We start from the raw sequence: 25646 nt of genomic DNA, 5'->3' as shown, positions 1-25646 counted from the left end.
AATATATCGCTCGCGCCTTCATCATCCTATTCTTCCACAGCTGGCTCCGATGTCGCTCCTCAAGCTAGCGGTCCTCTGCCCTCCCCCCTCCCTCTGGGAAGGCACTGGTGACACTAGCCCACTGCCAGTTGGTGCGGTTGTTTCGGTCTCGAATTATTTTCCTCATTATATCGTTCGCCCCTTCATCGTCCGGTTTTTCCGCAGCTCGTTCCGATGCCGCTCCTCAAGCTAGCGGTCCTCTGCCCTCCTCCCTCCCTCTGGGAAGGCACTGGTGACACGAGCCCACTGCCAGTTGGTGCGGTGATTTCGGCCTCAAATTCTTTGCATCAATATGTCGCTCGCGCCTTCATCATCCTATTCTTCCACAGCTGGCTCCGATGCCGTTCCTCAAGCTAGCGGTCCTCTGCCCTCCTCCCTCCCTCTGGGAAGGCACTGGTGACACTAGCCCACTGCCAGTTGGTGCGGTGATTTCGGTCTCGAATTATTTTCCTCAATATATTGCTCGCTCCTTCATCGTCCTATTCTTCCGCAGCTGGCTACGATGCCGCTCCTCAAGCTAGCCGTCCTCTGCCCTCCTACCTCCCTCTGAGAAGGCACTGGTGACACTAGCCCACTGCTACTCGCTGCGGTGATTTCGGCCTCAAATTCTTTGCATCAATATATCGCTCGCGCCTTCATCATCCTATTCTTCCGCAGCTGGCTCCGATGCCGCTCCTCAAGCTAGCCGTCCTCTGCCCTCCTCCCTCGCTCTGAGAAGGCACTGGTGACACTAGCCCACTGCCAGTTGGTGCGGTGATTTCGGTCTCAAATTATTTTCCTCAATATATCGCTCGCTCCTTCATCGTCCTATTCTTCCGCAGCTGGCTCCGATGCCGCTCCTCAAGCTAGCCGTCCTCTGCCCTCCTCCCTCCCTCTGAGAAGGCACTGGTGACACTAGCCCACTGCTACTCGCTGCGGTGATTTCGGCCTCGAATTCTTTCATCAATATATCGCTCGCGCCTTTATCATCCTATTCTTCTATAGCTGGCTCCGATGCCGCTCCTCGTGCTGGCGTTCTCATACTGCCCCTCACCCTCCCTCCATACCTCAAGTTAGCGTACGCTAACGTGCGAGACATAAGTCTTACTGCAGCAGTCACTGAAATTTATTGCGAGAGATCGTGTCCGCTTATGTATTCTCTTTTGTTTAGCGCACCTTTGAGTGACGGCTAAGGTCGTGCAATCGCAGAGCCAGTATATTTGCTCAATGTTGTACAGAAATTGAGACTGAACGTTGATTCATGGCTTCATAACAAGTGACTTTATCAGCAATGGTATCCGCGACTTTAAGATAGATAGGGCATTAAGCTAGCCAAGGCTTAATGCCTCTTACTTATATTCTGTGTGTTTTTATAGTTTCTTTTTACTTGCTGTTTCGTTGAGCGTCTTTAAAAGGAAATTAATCCTTGTGATAAAGGAAATCTAACAACCAATCAGGCTAGTTATGCGAAACGATTGGAAGCCAGTTTGTGGCACGCTGCAGTTTGTGGCATGCTACAGTATGTAGGCTGCTAATAATATTTACGCCCCATCTTTCCCGCTTTGTTTTACGCTCTCTTTCAGCTGGCGATATTTGAATACATACGCACTGTGCTAAACATACGTTGGGCTGCCTAATTCGACAGCATAAATCAAGTTGTACGATGACTGACGGCTACAAGGGACAGGCGCCCTCCAACATCCCATTCCCTGGATACGTCAGTAGGAACTTCCGATGCAGCAGTGTTAGTTCGTTGGCACATAGCAGGAATCCTTGCATATGGGAGTACCCGTTTTCTTGTCACGTTGCCTGCCATGCAAAATACAAGGCGAGCATCGCTGTGCTGCTCTGTGTAGTTTGCCAATGTTCCACGGCTACTTCTGCTGCCTTCATGGGAAGTGTACCATTAGACCTTTTGACTGTTTGGCTAGAGTATCGTCCATATTTGAAGTAGTAACTTAGCGCGAATAAAAACACGGAAAGATATAAATACAGACAAGGACAAGCGCTGTGACGTGAATCGTTTGTCGTTGTCCGTCTTTCTTGTTCCCGTGTTTTTATTCGCGCTAAGTTACTACTTCAAATATAGGCCTTCGTGTTCCGTGTCATTTCGCTGCAGAACCTTCTCTACAGAGCAAAGCAGGATTTTCCTGGAGAGCTCTATCAGCCTATGGATAGCCCGCTCCCATCCCGCAACTTGCTCTTTGCATGCCGCCGCACGGTAAAGGACATTTTTTTCCGCCATAGATTTGCACCAAGATTTGCTTTGAGGCACAAAACACCATCACTGAGCTTTTATTCCTTCTTTTTGTTTTGTTTCGATGGCATCATTGATAGTTACAGCGCGCTAACATGGGGGAGATTTGCAAATGCACGTCGAACAGCAACCATGAATGTCCCGACTCTAGTTCCACCAATCTCTTGCTTCCTTTCTTTACTCGAACGCTTCCCGCGTACCTCGACAGCTGACCAGTCCCCGCTACCCCGACCGCAGTGCCGTATTTAAACCTAGCAAAGGGATCGCGCAAGGCTAACCTACCGTGCAAGGGAAATGCCCCGAGCTCTTCACACCTCCCAGTTGTAGCAACATTGTCCTCGGCTAACATTCCTGCCTTTCCGTCTTTCTTTCTCCCTTCATTACACCGTGATATGATGTCTTCCTTTGTCTATGGATGAAGTGCGAAGCGAATGCAACCCAACTCGACTGGTCGCGGGCCGCGCTCCTCGAACTCAAGACACGTAAACTTAATGTCCGCATTTCATACCTAACCCCGAAGGGCAACGATATAGGTGAGGACAGTTTATGCTTGCTCGTAGTCTTAGACAAACGACGCTCTTCGCGCAGCAGTGTCGCATTTCGCGTGCTTGGGAACCGAAGTAAAAGACCGGCGGTTAGCATGCCTTTTCGAAATGACATAGTCGGGAGAGGAGTTCTCCTTTTGAATGTTGAACATATGTCAAACGCCCACCATACGAATCAACTTCTAGTAGGTATTAGCCTCCAAAGGTAGAACTCAAATGAATCGTTTTTAGATGCATATACTTTTAAATATGTTAAGGATATTTTCTTAATTGCTCTTCTCTGCCGCCTGCTCAAACCGGAATAATAAATGTTATTTTGTCTTACGACGTTCTTCTGATACTCAAGTTCCTCCATTGTATCGCCCGCTCTGCTCCATCAAGGCGAGCTCGTGACGTGGCGTCCCAGCCAATGGGAATTTAAGCGTCGCGTCACTGCTACGGACGCCGCCTTTTTCAAAACTCAATGGGCCATTTCGTGCTTTCGCATCAAAACCAACAATTCGTTTGCCAATGTAGCCGTGTCGTTTTGGGGCTGCTTCCACCACGGGCGCCACGTCAGAGCCAATATTTAACCTGACTCTACGTATGTAAGTATTATGTAAGTATTGTCCCAATATCCCCGTATTTCTTCTTTTGGTTTTAACCTTTGACAGTCAATCTACCGCAAAGCATTTATTTTAAGGTATCGGTACTTCCCTTTCCAGCGCACACGTACGCACCGCCCTTTCTGTTACGAATTACTGAAAAACATATACAATCCTTTTCTCCAGGAAGCTGTTTTTGTTCCACATAACGCCAGGAGCCTGATCCTACCAACGCTCAGGCCGGGGCACAGTACCGATACTAGGATGAAACACTTACCTTTGCTGTTATTCCAGGCGACAATTTTGCTTGGCTTCCTACAAATTTCTTGAGCACGGAACTATGCTGCTCAAGTACCGACAGTCCCGACGATAGGGCACGCATGCTGCTTGTGAATGGCAGCAATAACGTCACCTGGCCACTCGGATCGTCCACCACGCGTGACGCCACTATCGGCAAACTGGTCGCGCATTGTGACTCCCGTGACCTTCCGCCACGCACCGATATGCAAGGCTACAGCGCGAGATCCGGCAGACACAAAGGAAGCACACAAAGTATACAGGCACAGCGCTGACTTTAATAAAAAAATGTTTATTTCGCCGGTGCGCAGGTATAGTTTTAAAGCGAACACTTGGCAACAAAACTCAGTGCCCTTCCACTCTGTGAACAAGGATGACCAGCGAAGCTGTGTGTGTGGGCCTCTTAATGGCGAACTGCACCTCCGCCGTGAGTTAGCCCGGCATTGAACTTATCTTCGGGATCGGGCCATGTATAGGGAGTGCTTAACGCCTCTTTCACCTCCGCCGCGGGTCGGGCCGGCATTGCACTTATCTTCGGGATCGACCCACGTATGGGTCGACCCTTAACGCTTCCTTCACCTCCGCCGCGGGTCGGGCCGGCATTGCACTTATCTCCGGGTACAGCCCATGTGCGGGGAGTGCTTAACGCCTCCTTCACCTCCGCCGTGGGTCAGGCAGGCATTGCCTTTCGGGATCGGCCCACGTACGGGGAGTGCTTAACGTCTCCTTCACCTCCGCCGCGGGTCGGGCCGGCATCGCATTTATCTCCGGGATCGGCCCACGTACGTGGAGTGCTTAACGCCTCCTTCACCTCCGCCGCGGGTCGGCCCGGCATTGCACTTATCTTCGGTATCGACCCACGTATGGGTCGATCCTTAACGCTTCCTTCACCTCCGCCGCGGGTCGGGCCGGCATTGCACTTATCTCCGGGATCGGCCCACGTACGGGGAGTGCTTAACGCCTCCTTCACCTCCGCCGTGGGTCGGGCTGGCATCGCATTTATCTCCGGGATCGGGCCACGTATGGCCTCATTCACCTCCGCCGAGGGTCGGGCCGGCATTGCACTTATCTCCGGTTTCGGCCCACGTATGGCGAGTGCTTAACGCCTGCTTCAACTCTACTGCGGGTCGGGCAGGTACTTCACTATCTTCGGTATCGGCCCACATATGGGGAGTGCTTAACGCCTCCTTCACCTCCGCCGCGGTTCGGGCCGACATTGCACTTATCTTCGGGATCGGGCCACGTATGGCGAGTGCTCAACGCCTGCTTCAACTGCACTGCGGGTCGGGGCGGCACTGCACTATCTTCGGGCTCGGCCCACGTACGGGGAGTTTTTTGCTTAAAACGACACGAAAATTTCCTAGGACGGTAGAGGTATACAGCTTCGCTGTAAAAAAAAAAAGACCACACATGCGCACAGAAGCTGCTCGTACCGCTATCGCACCCTAGCATTTGAATCAAGGTAGGTCAGCTCTTTTTCACACAAGGCTATCGAGGGACAACTGACAGTTATTTCCCGCACTTCAAATTATGACAGCCTCGATAATTTCTCTAGTAAGGCCGGATTTTCTCCTACATATAATATTGCATTGATCAAAGATAGGTTTGCACCCACAGTCCTGACAATGTACGCCTAGATGAAGACTTTAATAGTGTTGTTAATATTGTTGTGGTCTTCCCTAAGCAGATTGTTAATGCATCGACCGGTTTGCTCGATGTAAACTTTACCACACGAGGTAGGTATCTTATATACGACACACTGAGCACGCTGTGTGAAGCGCTGCGTGTGATTAGCTTTACACCGGGCCTTTTCTTGGACGACAGCGCAAGCCTGCTTGCTAGTGACGCCAGTTTTCTAGGCGCGGAAACATCAACATTTCCACTCTGGCCAACTTTGGTCGGAGGGTCGGAGTGTACCGTGCCAGAGTGCTACGCCGCTATATACGGCGCGGTACATTCAACACGCGGCGAATCAGACGCATATCACGCAAGGAAGTGCTTAAACTTTTCTTTTTGTGCTGATCTAACGGCTCTAAAAATATAGCAACTACTTTTATAGATCTCGAAGCATTTCGAAACACTGTCAATAAAAAAAGTACGAAGTTGCGTCTTCCAAGGCGTCTGTGAATGAGTCCAGTGAGCGCGCACTGTCGCGTGTATTTCTGGATGCAAACCACCGTTCCACGCGAGACGTGGCAGGCCCAAGGATCGTAGACGCGAGCTTGCGCGCGCCTGCAAGCGTACATACGTGTGGTCTCGGCTTTAGAACTCAGCGAACGCGCACCGAGCGAACAAGGTCCTGGGATTCGATTCCGCGACCTCGTGCTTAGCAGCCTAACACCACAGCCACTAAGCAACGACGGCGGGTGAAAGCGGAAGAAGATGGCATGGCGAAAACGTAAGAACAAAAGCGTAGTGCCACGCAAGACGGGCTCTGCGGCGACGATGGCTACAAAATGGCACCAGATTGGGGCGCGTCGGCTGTTTACCGGTGACGCCATCGATATCATATATGGAAAGAAAGCGCTGCATGAGCGGAAGTCTGTCTGCGGCGGCTGCTGTGAATTCCGCCCACGACTCAGCCGCGCGCTGTCTATCGCAATCTCCCGATTAGCGAGGCCGCCGCACCACACTTCGCTCCGTTTGTAACGTGCCGCACGAGGCAGATTGTGAGCGCCCGACAGTACATCGCGAAACGAAAACACGTATAGGGCTGCGCTCAAATTTCGTATTACTGAGTATCGTAATCGTCGGTGAATTCTTATTCACTTTATTTTTTTTTCTAAGGCAAGTAGTTTGAAGTTTGAATGTCAATATAGCAGTGAACGTGCGCCGCGGTAAGGTTTCTGGACCGCAGAAACGATGCATGACGCAATAGTGCAGATTTAACGCGCCGCCGGCATAGAGACAATGCCCTATGCCGAGGAAAGGAAGACAACGAAGGTGAAGAGCTAGACTGCTCCTCACGGAGCCGTGCTGGTGGCGGCAGTGCTATCGTGGCGAAATCTTGGGCGGTGATCTTGACGTCTATGGCACGATTTTTTTTTCGCGTCAGTGTTACTTTAAGAAAGAAATAATACCTTAAATGCACTGTCATTTGTTGTTGTCTCGTGGATTTAAATATAGGTTTAAATTATTAAGTGCACTTAGGTATCCCTACGTGGATAAATGCGAAAGCATTGCGACATCGCTCCGTTGACGCCTCGGCCTCGTTCGCGATCTTGCGTTGACTTTCAGAGGATGCGGGCGCAGCTACTGACTGAGAAGTGAAACGCTTGTGGCGAACGCTGTGCGCGAAGGCGATCTTTCTGGTTCTTTTTCTTTCCACCGCACGGCCGGAACTGTCCCTGCCGCGAATGGATGGATGGATGCTGTGAGCGTCCCCTTGGGAACGCGGCGGTGGGTTGCGCCACCAAGGTCTTATTAATTCGCCTAATGTCACACCTGTCTTTTAAAAAACTGAAAGAAAGCCCGAAGAATTCCAATCACTTATCTTTCTGACCCCCTATTTGGAACGTTGTTCTTGTACGCCTCCGTTGTGTGTTGTTTCCCAACTTTTCTCCCACCAAATTTCCAATCACCTCTTACTGATCTCTATTGCGGACATGTTTGCTTTCCCCCCGCTCTTGCTGAACCCAATTCACTGTAAAAAATTTCCGTAATTTTACGGGGGATTTCTGTCATTATACGGAGAACTGCAGATAAAAATACGGAAAGTATGTCATATTTCAAAAATACGGCAAAATCTGCCGTTAATATACGGAAAGTGCTCTCCGTATTCAGCTTTACGGACATTTTCACTGTAATCATATAACGGCTATACACTGTTTTGGACGAAACAGAGAGAATTCCGTATTTTTGTTATCTGAACATCCGTATATTGTGAGAAAATTTAAGCTGTCTGAATGAGCGCTCGTACTCATAAAGTTTCAGCTAACAATACTTTATTGAACACGCAAACTGTACGCATTATGAAGTTGCGTACAAAATGTGAGAGCTAGCCTTCTACCAAAAGCTGCAATAACAGATCGTATAAATATATATACGCATCTTCTATTCCGGTCGCAGTTTGCCGCGCATATGGGCTTTGTAACGCTGATCATATGCGCAAATATATGCGTGTTCTCGCAATGTTCTCAAATTAAGCGCTTTTATAGTTAATAACACAGCATATATGTTTAAGTGAATGAAGAGCCGGGGACATACGTGCATACGTAAACAAGCTTGCGGCACTCAGGTGCTGGTGCATTTACGCCAGCATTTACGCCATATACGCCAAAAATTGTGCGCACTCTAAATCAGTACCGAAACGCAGGGAGTGGTATAATGACCGTAACTGCGTTTACATTTGGCAATAAATGGTCTCGAAGGGGACTGGCGGCCTATAGATCCAAGTACAACGGTCGGAGGAAATTTTCGAATGCGGCAAGCAATTAAACCAAATGTCAAAGGGCACTGCTGAACTGCAATGTAGTTGGTTGAACTCATTCCCATGATATTTACCAAATATCTCGTCTCTGACAATAACTGCCCATTCATTGAGACAAATCGATTACGCATAATCTTCACTGTTCATGTGTTAATTCTTGCGATAAGATGTAATCGCAAACATTTGGCGCTTCATCTTGAAACAAGACCGGTAAGCGCGCTCGTTCTTGTACGGTAGAATAAAGAACGCGAACATGCACCGACATGTGTGAACTACTGGAAGGTGACTGAAGATGAAGGACCTATTACCGTGCTAGTACTGTGTATACTGTCAAAAAGAAGAAAAAAATAATACGGAAAGACAGAATGCCCAGTGTCGAGATGTAACGATTCAAGCTTTATTTCTTTTTGACCTAGAATGCAACACCATTAGTTCCATGTGCTTTATGCATGGGTAATGTTATGACACAACTCATTATTTACCCGTTCATTACATGCACCAACCAGCCCAAATTATCGCTGTACTAGAGCTTATGGACGCATCGCAGTGCACTGCTTTGCACTTTATTGTAGCACAGGGGTTTGCTATCGCCAGTAGCGAATGCTTTGGTTGACCTCCCTGCCTTTCAGCTTTTTGAATTCTCTCTCCCTTTGTATAAAACGCACTAACTTGTGGGAGAGAAAGCGTTCTCCTCTTTTAGAATTCAATTAATTGTCAAGCAATTATATTGCAGTTCGAGTAACTAGAGCACAAATGCGAAAACGAAACCGATTGTGTTCGGTTCTCCGCGCTCAGAGTGCGGCACCAGGGGGCAGCACGCGCTGCGCGTCCGTTGGAGTGGCGGACGGAGCTGCACATGTGTAGTCAGCCGGCATTTTTCGAGTCGTGTTGTAAGTGTTGTTAATTCGCCGTAAATATCTCTTGATTTGTACTCAAGAGTGGAGCAAGACCCCAAGGAAGAGAGATTGACGCATCGGGAGCGAAGAACAGAAACGATGGATGGTTACGCTGCTTGGGTCTCGGCACGTTCGAATTGGCAAAGTTCCGAATTTGTCGCTGTGTCGTGTACGCTTGTGCGCTCGTCATTTGCCGTCATCGCGCGGAGATATTTGCGCTGGATGTCTTTCACTTCGTGTACAAAACTCTGCACGCTGCGGCATCGAAAAAGTTGTCCTGTGTTTGGGTGCACGTATGCGCTTGGACACGGATAGCCTGCTTGCTCTCAACGGGTGTTCAACAGTCTACGCGCGCTCGTAACTTGCTCATGAGGTAAGCCCATTTTAATCTTATTTGGTTTGCATAACGTAGGTGTTAAAATGATGTGTGGTAAGCCGGTGTCGCGAACAGAAATATTGTTTCAAAAGACCACTATGCAACGTCTTAGGGCAAAAATGACGCATGAATGGGGAAAGGGATCACCCTATCTTTTCAGATCGATTCCAGTCGTAGCGCGATTGGCTCGATCGCAATTTCCGTGAGGTACTTCTAACCTTTTGTTCACTCGCGTTAAAAGCGTAGAATAAAACTGCGTTCAGTTGAGCTCTTGTATTGAAGTTTGTATTGGCTTGAGAGCATACTGTATCCGATACAAGAACTTCTGTTAAAATACGAAAATAAATGTTCGAGGCAATAGCAGTCGCTCACTACCTGTGATCGTTACTTTCTTGCTTGAGTGCACGTTTTAATTGTGACCAGAAAAAAAAGTTCTTTGCTCTGCTGTTATTCCTTGGTGCAACTTTTTGCGGTGCAGCAAGACGTGTTCCTTCGAATGATGTCTGGGCAGTCAAGGCATTCGTGTCAGTAAGCAAGCAGTAAACGGGGTATCAGTGCGAAAAAATTTGGACCTACAAGAGGAGCGAATGGTATCATCATAGACTCTCTTATTTGACGAATAATTCAGTTGTGTTACTAAAGCGGAGAGTGGATATGCATGAAAGTCAGATTGTATTGATACTCAGCAAAAACAAGGTAACTTATCATTACTAATCAATCCTTTTCTTTTACTGAAAGGCAAGTTGCTGTTGTGCTGTGGCTGAGAAGAGGTCTGCTGCCTGCAATGGGTCCATCTCTCTCAAGTTATTGCAGTATTGTAGCTCTCAAGGTGAGTGGATTTTTTTTCTCTTAGCTATTTGCCACCTGAATCATGACCGTTTACTTAGCTGTGTAGGTGATCACTGTTAGTGACATTGGAGTGCTGGTGGACCAGCACTCCTTTATGATTGCAACGCATATGACAGAGTGCAGCTGTGGCAGTATGCAAAGGTGTTAATCTATAAGCCAAATTAGGTTCTTTGAGGTAATATGTTAATATATTGATGACATTGGATTGTGGTCTAGCAGGCAAAAATGCTAAACAAGAAGAAATTTTAATTTGCACTTGGTAAGATGTGCAAGCAATTCAGGCTGTTATACATGAAATGGGACATTTGTAGATGTCTTCTACAGTGCTGCAGTCCTGAATTGCTTCAGAGTTGAGTGATACCACTATAATTTCTCTGTAGAGCATGCAGCACAGTTTAGCATTGGGGGAGGCTGGCATCAACAGGCGTCTACTTACTGTGAAGTTCAAATCAGGTGTTACTGTTAGGGTGAATATATATAATTTATGGTTTAATTCTAATCTTGTGTCAGGCAGACATAGTTTACCCACTTGGTTAAACAATAGAGATGTAATATCTATGTATACAAGTATTACCCATTCATTTATGCCATTTAGACAATGGCATAAATGCGTGGGTAATACTTGTGTACATAGACAATACATCACTATTGTTTAACCAAGCGGTGCCCCTGCATGCTAAATTTTACAGGGCTATTATTAAGTAATGTCAGCTTTTGTTGTAACATTAAGGCACCTTTTATATTATTACAGATTACCACCATTGTGCACCATCATAGTGTGATATTTACACTAAATGTATTTGACTTTGCTATAAAACCCTGCACAGCAGTGCATCATGAAATTTTTTTTTATAGTTTCTGGCCTCAGAATGCACTTCACGTTATATTCTTGTTTGCAACAAGACTATAATGCAGGTTTCTCTCCTTATGTTTTGTGGCACTTCAAACTGCGGCGAGCTAAACCACTGGGCAGCAATACTGGATACGCTACTGCGTGTGGAGCTGTCTTCAAACACACACAAGGAATACATCATTGCTTTTTTAGCTCAAAACAACGGACACAAGAAAGACAGAACAAGGTGCTACTCTCAACTGACATCACTTTATTGCGTCCCTCCTTTGTAGACAGCAGAATCTAGAAGAACATGCGCTGTGAACACCCATGTGCAGCAACCACCAACATCTGATCAAAAAAGCACACTCATGCGACAGAATCCAAAAAAAAACATATTGAGCACTTTACGAGGTTAAAGAAAGCACACTAATGCACTGTGACCCCAATGACTGTATGAAGAAAACTTCCGATAACTCTCTGGCGGAGGTATCACGGCTCTTTTTCAAAATCATAGCATCACGAAACATTGCGAACCTAAGCGATCCATACCAACAGGCACAGGTTCCCATTTGGCTCAACATTGTAAAATATGGAAGTGCAAAGCCAAGTTTCGTGATACTTCGATTTTGAAAAAGTGCTGTGATACCACCGCCCGAGAGTTATCGGAAGCTTTCTTCATACAGTCATTGGGGTCACAGTGCATTAGTGTGCCTTCTTTAACCTTGTGCACTGCTCAATATAGTTTTGTGGATCCCGTCGCATGAGTACACTCTTGTGATTGGTTGTTGGTGGTCTCTGCACATGGTGCTCACTGCGCATGTTCTTCTAGATTCTACTATTTATAAAGGAGCGACGCAATAAAGTGATGTCAGTTGAGTGTACCGCCTTGTGCTGGTTGTCTTTTTTGTGTCCATTGTTTTGCGCTTAACAAAGTATTTATGGATTCACACCAACTAGCCCGCCAACACATTGTGTTGCGGGCACTTCTGAAGTACTGTCTGTCCAATAACCTTGGTGGCATGGAAGCGCCGTCCACTTCTATGCGTTGCTTTCTGTTTCATTGTGGCATCACATCACATTATAATTATAATGTGTATGTACTTTTTCCAAGAGACCCATATTCCTATCCTTCTGTTATATTTGCTGTCGCATTATTTATGTGCAAATGACTGACCAGTGCTCCAAGCTCCATTTTATCGCAAAGTAAACTACTGGTACCTAAACATTTCTGTATATCAGAAAACCAAAGCTGAACTGCCGAACAGTACCCAGCGGCAGCCTTAGTGCAGTGTCAAGTAGTCAGATTTTATTGGGCATGCAGAGGTGCACAGGATAGCGCTTTATTACTTGCTGAATAATTAAGCTGTGTGAAAACTGAGTATTTACGTAGCTTCAACCACCTGCTATTGGCCATTGCTCCTGCCCTCATCAAATGTGGAAGATTATCACGGCATTTCCTATTCTTTTTTTCCTTATTACAGTGGGATTACTGCATGCGTAAGTAGGAAACGGATCACATAGGCAATCAAAAGCCAACAATGTGTAAACATGGAACATTGATTGTACAGTTTGATGACCCAGAATAAGTAGAAATACACCATAAATGATTGACAATTAACTTTTACTTGACACAGGGCTAGAGCATACAGTAAGCATACTGTATGCTCATACGGTGTCACATCAATTTAAATTTTAGTGTAGCTTTACAGTGTACGCTTCTATTGTTGCATTCTGTCAGAGGAATGGTAATGTTTCGCGTGTATAGCAACTAGACTGTCTATATACAGTAGTAAAAATGTGTGAACTGTATTTTTTAATGATTTGATAGAATGTGTAGCACAATAAAGCCAGACAATCAACGCACAGTGATGTGACTTTCTCTGCACATGTTGCAGGTTCAAAAAAAGTATGGTGGAAGCTGTTGCCAAGGTTCCGACCAGAAAAGACAGCCAGTATAAAAGGGTACACGCCACTGATCTCTACTACAGGGGATGAACAGCACATCGAGCGCCCTCGACTGAAGCTGGCCTTGTCCCGGAAGTTGGTGCTTCACAACTTCGCGGCAGCACTTTGTTGCACGGGTGTGTGGCATTTCTTCCCCTAACATGCCTGCCTGATGTGCCATAACCTACCCAAGCATTGTTTCGAGGTGTCCAGAATTTTTCCGTTGTAGTGTCTACAGTGTCGCTAACATAAGTGGCTTGCAATGGAAACACTGGTAAATCAGAAAAAACTTGATGTAAGAGAACACTATCGTATACGGGTTCAGATTGTCATAAAAGTGCTTACCAGACATGTAGAGACCTCCTAAAATGTGAAAAACCACAAAGAAAAGTTTTTCGGCAGCAATATTATCTGATCGCACGCACTAGTTAGTCCACCATATGCCCTGCTTCCAGGACAAGCGACTGCATGACATCGCATTTCCACTGGCTTCACCTGCATCCGGTGCGGTGTGCTGCATCCAGCGAAACATGTTAGAAATCAGTGGTGCACAGTGTTTTCTGTCCCCTTTCTCGACGCCTACTGAACACATGTTAAACTGTTTCCAAAGCAGACAAACAGAGGGAAAGGGCTCTGAACACATTGCATTTTAAAGTGGCTGGTACTGGGTAACGCAAGTACTGCGGCATAGTAGATTTGCACCAGGCAACCTGGGCGCCCAAAAAGGCTGCTGTTTACTTGCAAATGGCCAACATATTGTGAGCATGTTGAAGTACTTTTTTTATTCTCATCGCTTATTTAGCTAATGGAGACAGCTTTCACAACTGAAGAAGCCTTGGAAGCATGAAACACTTCACAAAACCAGCTTCAATATATCGTGTCTGCATCACAATTTCATGGCTGCATGAGTGAACCCTCTGGTTAACATGTAAGAGAGTTCATGATGTTTGCCATGCATTATCCACTTTATTTAGAGGTCAACCCTATCTTGAGATTTAAGCTGATGTTGCGTTTAGAGAAATTATGGCCGAGAGCCAGCTTTTGAGAATACAGATTGAGCTTGACAGATTAAATGCCAGAACAAGTCATTGAGGATTTCAGATCAAGAATCTTCAAAGGCCAGTTCATTTAGTGGTGTTAATATTCTGCTCGAAGTTGTTGATTGTTACGTTCATATGGTGCCCAAGCATTGCGGTAACAACTTCACTTGGAGTACATAGCAAGGGTGTATTCGATGTAAGCTTCTGGCTTTTTTTCTGTGTTTTCAAAAACTGGTTTCTTGTTCAGTTTAAATTTTCAAAATTTGCATTGTTGATTAGGTGTTGTGTCCTGTTTCCTTTTCCTGCAGCTTCTTAGTTAAACATCTGAATAGTGAACACAACTTGACCTTTTGCTTGATTGTCTAGATTACATGCCCTCGATGCAAAACAATTTCACTTCAAAACTGCTTGTACCATACTGAAAGAATAACTTTGAAGCAGCCATAGCCACCAATAACACGCAAGAGATGATTATGAAAATTTTAATATTGTTTTTGAGGGTGTCTTAACTATCATGCACCAAGATTTAGAAATATGTAAATGCGATGTAACTAGACAAAATGAAGGTGATGTTTGCCATCGCTTGGAGATACTCTGATTATATTGTGCATTCTGCCTAATTACATAATTCTTAATTAGTTATTAAATATCTCAAATAATTAAATGAAATGTGTCAACGAAAAGTTGTAGAGCAATATGAAAGCCTCCTGATACACTTTTTTGTTACTCTTACTCATTGTGTGCTACATAAAAGTGGTTTTCCAAGGAATAAGCCTGCGAATACACATAAAGTGTCTTGAGTGGCCAGTCATGTGTCAGTTTTGTGGTGCAAAGCCACGAATACAACTTAAATGGGTTCTTTTAAGAAAAAGACTTAGCTCAGCAAATTATCTTTCTATGTGCAGCCTGTGGAGACAAGGTTTCTTAGACATGGCCATGGCCCTCAAGGAAGATGCCGAGGCCACAGGCAGTTCCTCCAGTGACCGTGAAAAGGTCCCCTGGGGCACAAGTCTGGTTTGGCACCCCCACCTTTCTCCTGCAGCTTTTCTGTCTACTTAGCTAACCAGGTGGGTCAATGATGGCAAAGGGAAAAAAGAATCAATAGCATCAAACGCAGAACTTGCTCAAGCTCAATGCATTTTTGGTGTGAAGTGTTTCCCTTATCATTTATCAAAAAACGGGTAATAAGTATATGATATGGTCTTCACACGGACACCTCTTTCCCACAGAGAATTAGCTGTAAAAAAAAGCAGCTTATGAAGGCTTGAATATTAGCGAAGATGATGTGGCATAGATAGGATAATGATTATGAATGTTTCTAATGAAGGTAGTGGTAGTAGAGTGAATAATCAGAGTTTATATATAGATTGAAAGACATTTCATTCCAATGCCAGAATTTTAAATCATCCCAAATAATTCTTGCATTTTATAGTCTTCATTTTATAGTTCTTGATGCTTGCTTCTTGCTGACATCATTCTTATGCTGCATAATTCACCTGTTATAAATTCCCTATTTCTCCCGTTCAAGCAACTTTACATTCATCATAAGAAACCGCGTAGATGAGTTCCAGAAACTTGCTGATGAGATTAGGGGGCGGCGTGTACCCCAGGCTTAGATATGCATTCAAGAGCCTCATATCTTGCAAATGTTAGAAATACTCCTGCTAAGCAAGTTCTTGGTGTCATACAAGGTTATTTGCGAATACGAATTTGCCTAAATTTAGGAAACAGTCAATATAAAACATGTCAAGCGATATCGCTGACGATACACACACATTCCAACTGAACTAAATACAAATAAATATAGCACCAAATGCAGAATCATTGGCATGATGCCATTCTTTCAGTGGAATAAAATCTGTCCTGCATTGTAAATCTGGAATCCTTTATAATCCAGACTACTAAATACTTATGAGGGTTGTGACGTAAAATATGCATGTATTTATTCCTCGTTTTTTTACTTTAGGACCCGATAATGCTTAAACAGCAGTGAAAGAACTGGGATCACAGTACCTAATACTTTATATTGCTCCAGAAATCCGTTTCTCTGCCGATCGCAGCATTTGACACTAACAAGAAGGCACATGACACTTAGGGTGGTGCTATTCACTTTGATTGTTTGGGAACGAAACCCATAATGTACATGTTATGGCCCTGCGTGTCATTACGTTTGAACAACAAAAAGGTAGGGGGTTTGCGTTTTGCAAAACTGCATGGAGGTTTTCACTGTGCAATTAAAATTAGGAACCTTCCCAGCTCATACTAAATGCATTCTCCAAAGCTTTAGGTTATACAGGTGCACTACTTTACACAGAACACACTCTTTTCCCTCGTCACGGCTCACACTCTTAGGCAGTTACACCCTTTGAAGTGCCCCTTCTTCCACACAACGATAATTGTCATCTGCCTTTATGCATTTCCTTTCTTTAACGCTGCGAGCCCTGTGCTTTCCAGTAACGAACGGCATGCGCGTTATCAGCATGATAGCATTCCCGACAGCAAAGTAGCGGGCGTGGCGTTTTCAAGAAAGGAAACGCATCAAGGCAGATAACGATTATTGTTGTGTGGCAGAAGGGGCACTCCAAAGGGTGTAACTTTGCCTAAGAGTGCAGGTGGTGATTCAGATTCTTCAAAGGTGTTTCATTGTATGGGATGGCACATCGCGCTTCACTTATTTGCAGAATATTGCATTCCAATTGTGTCATATGAGATAAATCCATTAGAGAGCTTTAGCTTGCCCTAAATTTATTACAGCTGTGTACTGGTAAACTGGCCGCAGCTTGCAGTGCTTGTGGAAAAACAATTGTAACTGCCATATTATATGTAACTGTTAGTGCACAGGCATCGGCAGCAGCAATGGTTAGGGTACACTTGTTTCTTCTATTCTGCACCAGAAAGTAGTTTTTTTCGTCTTCCTCTTCTACAATATTGGAATGTGAAATGGGGTGTAATTTGTAGGATATACTCTTGCATAAACTTCATGAGCATTTATTCTTGTCTGCCACAGATCATTATTGCTACCACTGTAAAAGCAGGGTGCCTGTTTACAGCACCCGTAGGGAACAATCTGTGAATCTTTAACGAACAGTAAGGATAATGAATAATCGAATAATTTTTAGTAATTTTCAACAAATTTAGCACTCTTTGCTTTCCACTATGGTGTTTTTAAAACTCTAATCTTGGCACAAGGTTTGAGTGCAGGATGTCATTTTGTGTGAGAGTACACTTGTGCGCATAACACCTCATCGTCAACATTCTGCTGCACAGAATGTCATTAGCTTTCGTATGCATTGGTCACTATCTCACAAACCGGTTGCTCCTTTGTTAGTTGGAATGTAGCATTTATGTAAAGCACATTTGATGTTCTAACAAAAAGCATTGTGCCCTCTTATCCCCTAATTCTCCTCATTTGATGCCTAGTGTTGTAATAGCATGGTTGACACCATAAGAGTCAGTGTGGTGAATAATTGTGTCTGGTGGAGTAGGGGGTGTACGTTAACTTAAGCAACTTTTCCAGATGACTTGAATCAGTATTGTGGAATGCTGTTTTTTTGTTCAATCACTGTTACCAAGTTTCACTTTGGTTGTGGCAACAAGTATAATGTAGTTCGCAAGCACTCCTGTCAACACATATAATGTGCAGGCATCTGTGTTGAAAAAAAGACCAGCTAATGGTTTGCCAGGAGCTAAGGTCCATTTAGACCATTAAATTTTGAACTTACACTGGTGGAAATAACTGGTGAATGAAAGCACACCCAGGAGAGCTGACCATAATATTTTCTTTCATTATAACACTGCTGAAGCTTTGAACCGCATTTGAACTGGCTTGTTTAAAAAATGACCCATTTCCTTGTTCAAGTAAGACAAAGGTTCCACAGGAAGACAGAAACTTGAAGCCGTTAACAGCAGCATGAATATAAACAGCGTTCGACGTTTTGCAATCTTGCACCTGGTTATATTATCCATCCCATTTTTTTCCACAGGCTGTTCTTTACTGTTTTATGGTCATACCCAGTTTAATTTTAATGTCCCTATTTTTTAATATTTGGTTAATATATCTTTTCTTCATTGGCTTTCAACAAAATATATATTCATAATGTGCCTTCATTTACCATTTGCAGTGATCTTAACCAGATGCATCTTGATACAAAATTTATTTTCCTTAATTCTTCGTTTTCCTTTTCCAAAAGTGCAAACTGTTTATCTTGATACCTATTTTGTCTTCTGGGAAGATTGGGTCTACTGGATTAATGACTGCTTACATGTGTACATCGTTTTCTGTTTTGGTCACCCCTACTCTTGGCAAGTACTGACAGCATTGCTCATACCCGCTCCATCACAATCACCACTGCTAAGCACACCCTTCCTTCCTTTATTTTAACACTTTGGCTTCTCTTGACCTATTATATGCACCAGTTACTTCTCCCCCAATGAGGCTAGGGGCCAGTGAGATATGCACAATCCAAAACAACACAGCCAAGGAAAACATTTGCTACCCTAATGACAAGCACCTATGTTGAAATGTTGGCTACAGCAACATCCCTTGTTCCAACAATGTTGATCTACTTACATGTTTTTCTAACACAGAAGTTACTGCTTTGTCGTGTTCTGTGATTATACTTTTTTGCCGCTTTCTTTAGGATGGATATTCACGAATACTATTTGTTTCTCCTAACAGCAGCAAGTTTATCCTTGCAAGCGTTTGGAGTCAAGAACAACTTTCACCAGGAAGAAGTGCAAGACGAGTGATTGAAGAAAATAAAGTTGCTTCTGTGATCTAAGAACTTGAGGACTGAAATGTTGCACCTTTTTGTATATATGCTATGCAGTGCATTCATATCACAAAGTGCAAAGTTTTTTTATCTCTGCAGCCATGTCAGTGTGTTGGCAAGACAATTTTCTCAATGGTGACCTGCTGCTTTGACTATGAGCAGCCTTCATGACATTTGCTTTAAAGGAGATGTACTATCGTGGACAAAAGTACCCTGGAAGTGCGAGCGTTGACCAAATTGCATTTCTGCTCAAGACTGCTGAAAACAGTGGGTCACGTATGCACATTCCGAACGCAGATGGTGGCACGGCTGATCCCAGCAAATAGCACACCAATAAAATTCGGTCAACTCTCGCACGTCCTGGGCAATTTTGTCCCCGATGGCACATTCTTCGAATAATGGATATGCTCTGCAAGATGAAATACGGGAAGCACCTGTACTTTAACGGATATAGTACAGATTTAGCATACGGAGTCTTTCGTTTTCTGAATACGGCAAGCACCTGTTTTTTAACGGTTATCGTACAGATTCAGCTTACAGTGTGTTCCGTTTTCTGAATACGAGAAGCACCGTACTTTAACGGTTATAGTACAGATTCAGAATACAGAGTCTTCCGTTTTCTAGATACAGAAGCACTCGTATCTTGTATTACGGTCTCTTTTTTACAGTTGTCCGTTCTACGGAAATGACCGTTCTTAATTTACGGAAGAGTGTTCGGTCACAAATTACCAGCAAATTTTCTGTAAAGTAAGGCAGATTTTTTTTACAGTGAAGGGCGTCAAGAGAGCCACAGAGGCCTAAATCTACCGCTGGGCAGATACCGTCACATTCTTACAAAATACGCTCCATCGCTTCCCTAGCTTTACCGCAGCAAGCACATGCATCTTCTTCCTTGTTCTACCTCGCTTGATAAGAGAGCGTTCTAAAGCAACCTGATCCCGCATCGAAAAGTAAAGAACTTCCCTTTGAGTTATCATAATTTTTTTAGAGCGCAGCTCTTTAGCGCCCGTTCCCACGTTTCGCGTCGGCCTCGCCATCGTGCCTCGTCATAACCAAGGTCATCATCCGCGTGCTGCTCTAGCCGCGCGCGCTCCTGCCATCTCTCGCACTCGGCGCCAGTCTTGCTCTCCCCTTGTCCTCTAAAGCCGGATCACGTGTTCTCGCCTATCCTCTCACCCCCTTCCTCCTCACGGCGTCGTCGCGGTATCCCGCTGTCGCGGCAGCGCCGCGGTGCCGGGGCCGGGCGCTCCTTGCCGCCGTCTACGCGTCGCTGGCTGCACGGCTCTCAACCGCGTCTCTCGCTTCCCCGTTTGCAGGGCGCGTTCCTCAGGGGCATGTCTCTGGCAGTGCTTGCGCCTGGCTGTCCTTCTCCCATCTCCACTCTTGCCCAATAATTCCCCTTACCTGGCGCAGTGCCGTTGCAGTGACTCGAAAGACAGGGATAGCCTTTCGTCCCCTTACTTCTACTTTCCAGCCATACCTTGTGTGGCCGCGCTGAGGCCTGTCTGTAAGTGAACGAGTGTGTGACCTCTACTCAATACTCATGTTCTCCACCCGCTTCCTCATTTCACCTCAGAAGAAACAATAAATAATAATTGCTAATCACCCCCCTCGCCGCGGCGGTGACCCACTAAAATATGGCGTGATGGCATATCGCCGGATCGCCGCCTCGATAGCGGCGGATCGCGGTGTGTGCTGCGCCATCCGAAACGCCGTATCACCTCCGTTCGGCACTGCGTGTTCTGTACGCGGTTGGTTGTTGTTGCATTAACGCACCAGCTGCGCTCAAAATGGCAAAAACGTACTCGTCGGCAAATTTTCTTTCTTTCATAATTTCGTTCTTTCCTCTTACGTAGTTACTCATGGCAAGTTTCTTTTCCATTACCGCCACCCATGAGATTATCTCAGCCTCTGACTTTCTGCTTGATGCTCTTTGTTGCCATGTTGCTCACCATAAAGGTCGCATACTTGCCGGTAAGCTTCCCAATCCTTTTCCTTCACTGTGAATCAATGTTTTTCGTGTGCAAGTACATGTACACTCTGCCAGCTCACTTACTTTCCTCCACATTCCACAGTCGTTCTTCATAATCAATTTTACTCTGAGCTTCCCTCACTTGAAAACTTCTCCAACTCATATCACCCTGCATAGTTTCATTTGTAGTCTTCCCGCGAACGCCCAATGCGAGGCCTCCCACTGACCGCTGGTTGCCATCGAGTCCTGATTGTACCCCTAAGTTCAAGCAAACAACCGCATGTCCAAATGTAAGTATTGCACTGTTGAAATTTGTGAGCACCACATTCTTTTCCATGTGGTTCTTCTTCATGCTTTTCTTTATCTCTAACCACCTCGTCATTGCTTTGGAATGATTCGGCTTTCATTTTTCGCACGTAATTTAACGCCGCCTTCCCTTCCAGTTTGTTCCAATTTTCGTCTACGATACGTTGTTGTAGTGTTCCAAACTTTTAGAGCGCAGCTCTTTGGCGTCCGTTCCTGGGTTTCGCGTCGGCGTCGTCGTCGGCCTCGTAACCAGCTCCGCCCCCCTTTCATCCCCCCAGCGCTAGCAGCGACCGACTGATACCGCTGGATGCCGCTGACGCCGCTAGAGAGTCAAGATAACGTGACTGCATAGAACACCGTCGCCGCCATGCAGAAAGAGTATCAGTCAAAGGCATCAGTCAGTCGCTGCTATCTCTTCCCTCCTCCCTTTATCGTGTTGTCCGCTTGCTGCGCGCGCTTCTGCCCCCATCGTTTGCCGCTGGGTGTACACGCCGCCCCCCTCCGCTTCCGCTTACTGCTGGTTGCTCTCGACGGCGGCGATGAGCCTCCGCTTCGGCGGCGCGAACTGCAGGGTCTTCTCGGCGGCGGCGATGAGCTTCTGCTTCAGCCTCGCTTACTGCTGGTTGCTCTCGACGGCGGCGATGAGCCTCCGCTTCGGCGGCGCGAACGGCAGGGTCTTCTCGGCGGCGGCGCTTAGCCTCTGCTTCCCCCACGGCTGTGACAACCTCGCAAGGCACTTGTATAGATCTCGTCTTTGAGAATCAAGCATTGGTGTACCAAGTCGAACATATATCAGTCTATTTCTCCGACCACAAAGCTTCCTTCATGACTGTCAAGAACTGTTAGTGGAGTCTTTGTTAAAGGAATACGTGTGAAAAATAAAAAAAAAATTCTGTGATAGCGCATACATGTGTTGCTCGATTTCTTTGCCTCAATCTATCCAAAAGGTGAAACAGCTTATTTGCTGCGCTCAAATTTCGCATTAGGAAGTAACGTAATCGTCGGTAATTTTTTACCTAGTAAGTTTATGTGATTCCAAAATATTCTAAGTGCGGCTTCTTTTTCTCACTTGTATCTGACAAACAACGTTCACTTTCACCTTTTATCGTAGTTTGATCAATAGATCTTTTCCCCCGGTGTAATTCCCGTTTTCTATTTCAACATGCGGCAACTGCGCTTTTTTTTCTTTTTCTTTTTTTGCCGCCCTCTATCCGTACCTCCCTATTCCACCAGCTTTTCGGTTTCCTTTTTCCTTTCCAACAAACGTGGTGTTTCTCTTTCCTTGGTTTTCTCGTCATTACATTGAAAAGCTCACTATATTCAAAGACCTTGCATGGCCATTTCCCAAGTTCTTTGATGACTCAGCGTTTAAATTTGGACTGGCCATTCCTCCCTCCTTGCTTTTCTTTTCCAACTACATATTGACACGTGTATTTATCTTTATCGGGCGACCCCGTTTCGCCGCCTAACAAATGTTATAGCAACGCGCGGCACGCGCCTGCATGTATCCGAAGTTTCTGGAAAGTTATCGATGCTTCTATCCGCTGTCTGTTGTCGCCGAACCTTATGTTATCTGATTTCATCGCCTGACGTGTATGCTGTAGAACTTTGTGGAAGGCACGCGGGTCCCAACGATTAGCCTGGAACATTCGACGGCTGCCGTACAAAAGCCGACGCGCTTGACCCGCTGATCAGATTATCGACGATCGCCGACTGTGTTCGCCGCTATCGTTGTGCTTTAAGTTTAGCCTGTCGTTGTGGGCTCCGGTTCGCCCAATAAAAGCTAGTTTTGTCTTTCACAGTATTGCTACTGTGTTCTTTAACGTAACTACCACGTGACATCTGGTGGAGTTGCTTTTCTTCCATGTACCGGACGCCCCCGACAAGCCGTGATCCAAGCCCGGACCGTAAAGAGAGCACCAGCGTAATCACGGACCATCGAGCAAGCCGTCGTCTACAACACCTGCCCCCGGAGCACGGACTTCTACCTGAGAAGACCAAGAAAATTGTGGCCAAGGCAACCCCAATGGCAGCCCCAGCGTCCCCCATCGTGCTACAGCAGCCCAGAGAACCACCGAAGTTCCGCGGTTCCACATTTGAGGACCCGGAAAACTGGCTGGAAACGTATGAGAGGGTTGCTACGTTTAACAGCTGGGCAAACGACGACAAGCTGCGACATGTCTATTTCGCATTGGAGGACGCCGCCAGAACATGGTTCGAGAATCGAGAAGCCACCTTGACCACGTGGGACCTGTTCCGAAGCGGCTTCCTGCAAACATTTACAAGCGTCGTGCCGAAAGAGCGACCCCAAGCTCTACTGGAGACCAGAGCGCAGCTGCCGAATGAGACGATCGCGATCTTCACTGACGAAATGAACCGTCTGTACCGCCACGCCGGCCCGGAAATGTGCGAGAAGAAAGTCCGCCTACTGATGCGTGGCGTAAAGGGGGAACTTTTTTTGAATTGTACGAAGCCCACCGAAGACCGTCGACGAGTTTCTTCGTGAGGCCACAAGCATCGAGAAAACACTCGAGATGCGAAACCGGCAATTCGACCGCCGCACGAACACTACAAACTACGCTGTAGTTCAATCACTGGCCACCGACGATCAATACGAGACTATCCGAGCGGTCGTACAGGAGGAGCTCCAGAAGTTCTACCCAAGGTCGGCAGTCCCAATTGCATTCAATCGCTGAAATTGTCAAAGAAGAGGTTCAGCGATCGCTCAGAGTTCCCGAGGTACAACCAGAATCACCGCAGTCCCAGCCGGAGGCGATGACCTACGCCGCCGTCGCCCGCCGTCAAAGTCCTCCTCCACGACCGCGCCACGGCTCTGTAAGGCCGCAATTCCGTCGACTACCGCCGCCGCCTCCAGCACGCCCAACCGTCGCCCAGCGCAGCTACCCGAGCAAGACGGACATTTGGCGCGCTCGTGACCACCGTCCGCTCTGTTACCACTGCGGAGAAGCGGGACACGTCTACCGCCGATGCCCATACCGGGAAATGGGACTGCGAGGGTTCGCCGTTAACGCGCCGTGACCGCAGCTTGGCGAACGATTTCGCGATATCGCAGACTACCTCGCCGCCACTCAGTGGAGCCCTCGACGACCGTCGCGTTCGCCCTCAACAGGCCGCTACCTGTCGCTGCAGCGCCGACCATACACTGGCCCAGCCCGGGGCCGTTCTGGGAGCCCATATCCGGAAAACTAAATGCAGCAACTCATGGAGGTGCGGTTGCTGTTCGTCGAACTGACGAAGATCCTCCGCCGCCGAAGAGACTACCTCGACGACATAACAACGACACGCCTCCGTCCCGACGATGTCTGGAAGCAAAGAATACACCGACGAAAGACGACCTGACGTCGTCACGCACCGGCCACAGGTCAACGCGACGCAGCCGTGATCCGACGCTAAGACCTCACTGTAACGCAAGACAAAGAACCACCGACTTCGACGTGCTTATGGACGGCCACGCAGTCACCGCCTTAGTAGACACAGGAGCCGATTACTCCGTCATGAGTGGACACATCGCCGCCCAGTTGAAGAAGGTTAAGGCTGCATGGGAAGGTCCGCAAATTCGCACCGCTGGAGGACACCTGATTACGCCGACTGGAATCTGCACGGCAAGAATATCCATTCATGACCGGACTTACCCTTCCACCTTCGTTATCCTCCAACAGTGTTCACGAGACGTCATTCTCGGTATGGACTTCTTGAACCAACACGGCGCAATCATCGACCTGAAGTCGAAGTCAATAACGCTGTCAGAAGATAAAGCGATACCGCCGGAGAGCCCTCGTAGACACCACGCCTTGAGTGTGCTCGAAGATCAAGTTAGCATCCCGCCTCGCTCCAGCATTGTTATTTCGGTCGGCACCGAAATACCCGCTTACGTAGAAGGTGCCATCGAAGGCGACCAACGTCTACTGCTAGACCGTGAAATTTGTGTCGCAAGAGGGATCACTCGACTGCATGGAGGGAAAACTGAAGTGTTGCTGGCAAACTTCAGCCAGGAGTTCAAGCACATCAACAAGAGCACAACGATCGCGTACATCGAGGAAATCCTGGAAACCAGTAATGCGTTTGTCCTCTCGGATTCCGCCGCATCTACCCCGACGACCATGGTTCCCGAACCAGACTACGACATTAATCCAAGCCTCCCCGTGATTAAGCAACAGCAGCTCAGAAGTCTGCTCCGACGATAGAAAGGCTGCTTTTCGACGTCATCGAGGAATCGACAAACACCAGTCGCCAAGCATCGCATAATCACCGAGGAGTAAGCTCCACCACTCCGCCAGAGCCCTTATCGTGTTTCGCCCCGAGAACGTGAAGCTATACGACAACAAGTCGACGAAATGCTGCGCGACGACATCATCTAGCCGTCGAAAAGCCCGTGGGCATCCCCTGTTGTCCTGGTGAAGAAAAAGGACGGAACCCTACGTTTCTGCGTCGATTATCGCCGTCTGAAAAAGATCACGAAAAAGGACGTATGCCCCCTCCCACGGATAGACGACGCATCGGATCGG

General features: G+C 46.6%; 1 long non-coding RNA gene across 1 annotated transcript; it reads left to right on the top strand.

Annotated features, from left to right (window-relative positions):
- Positions 1–8930: 8930 nt before the first annotated feature.
- Positions 8931–18854, top strand: LOC142586014 (uncharacterized). Its single transcript, XR_012829175.1, has 5 exons — positions 8931–9399; positions 10141–10231; positions 12982–13167; positions 14976–15137; positions 18749–18854. It is a non-coding gene; the product is annotated as an uncharacterized LOC142586014 (long non-coding RNA).
- The last annotated feature ends 6792 nt before the right edge of the window (positions 18855–25646 follow it).

The sequence above is a fragment of the Dermacentor variabilis genome, chromosome 6, assembly GCF_050947875.1.
Source record: "Dermacentor variabilis isolate Ectoservices chromosome 6, ASM5094787v1, whole genome shotgun sequence".
NCBI lineage: Eukaryota > Metazoa > Arthropoda > Arachnida > Ixodida > Ixodidae > Dermacentor > Dermacentor variabilis.
The sequence above is the reverse complement of the archived record's forward strand: the minus strand, read 5'-3'. Positions and strand labels throughout refer to the sequence as shown.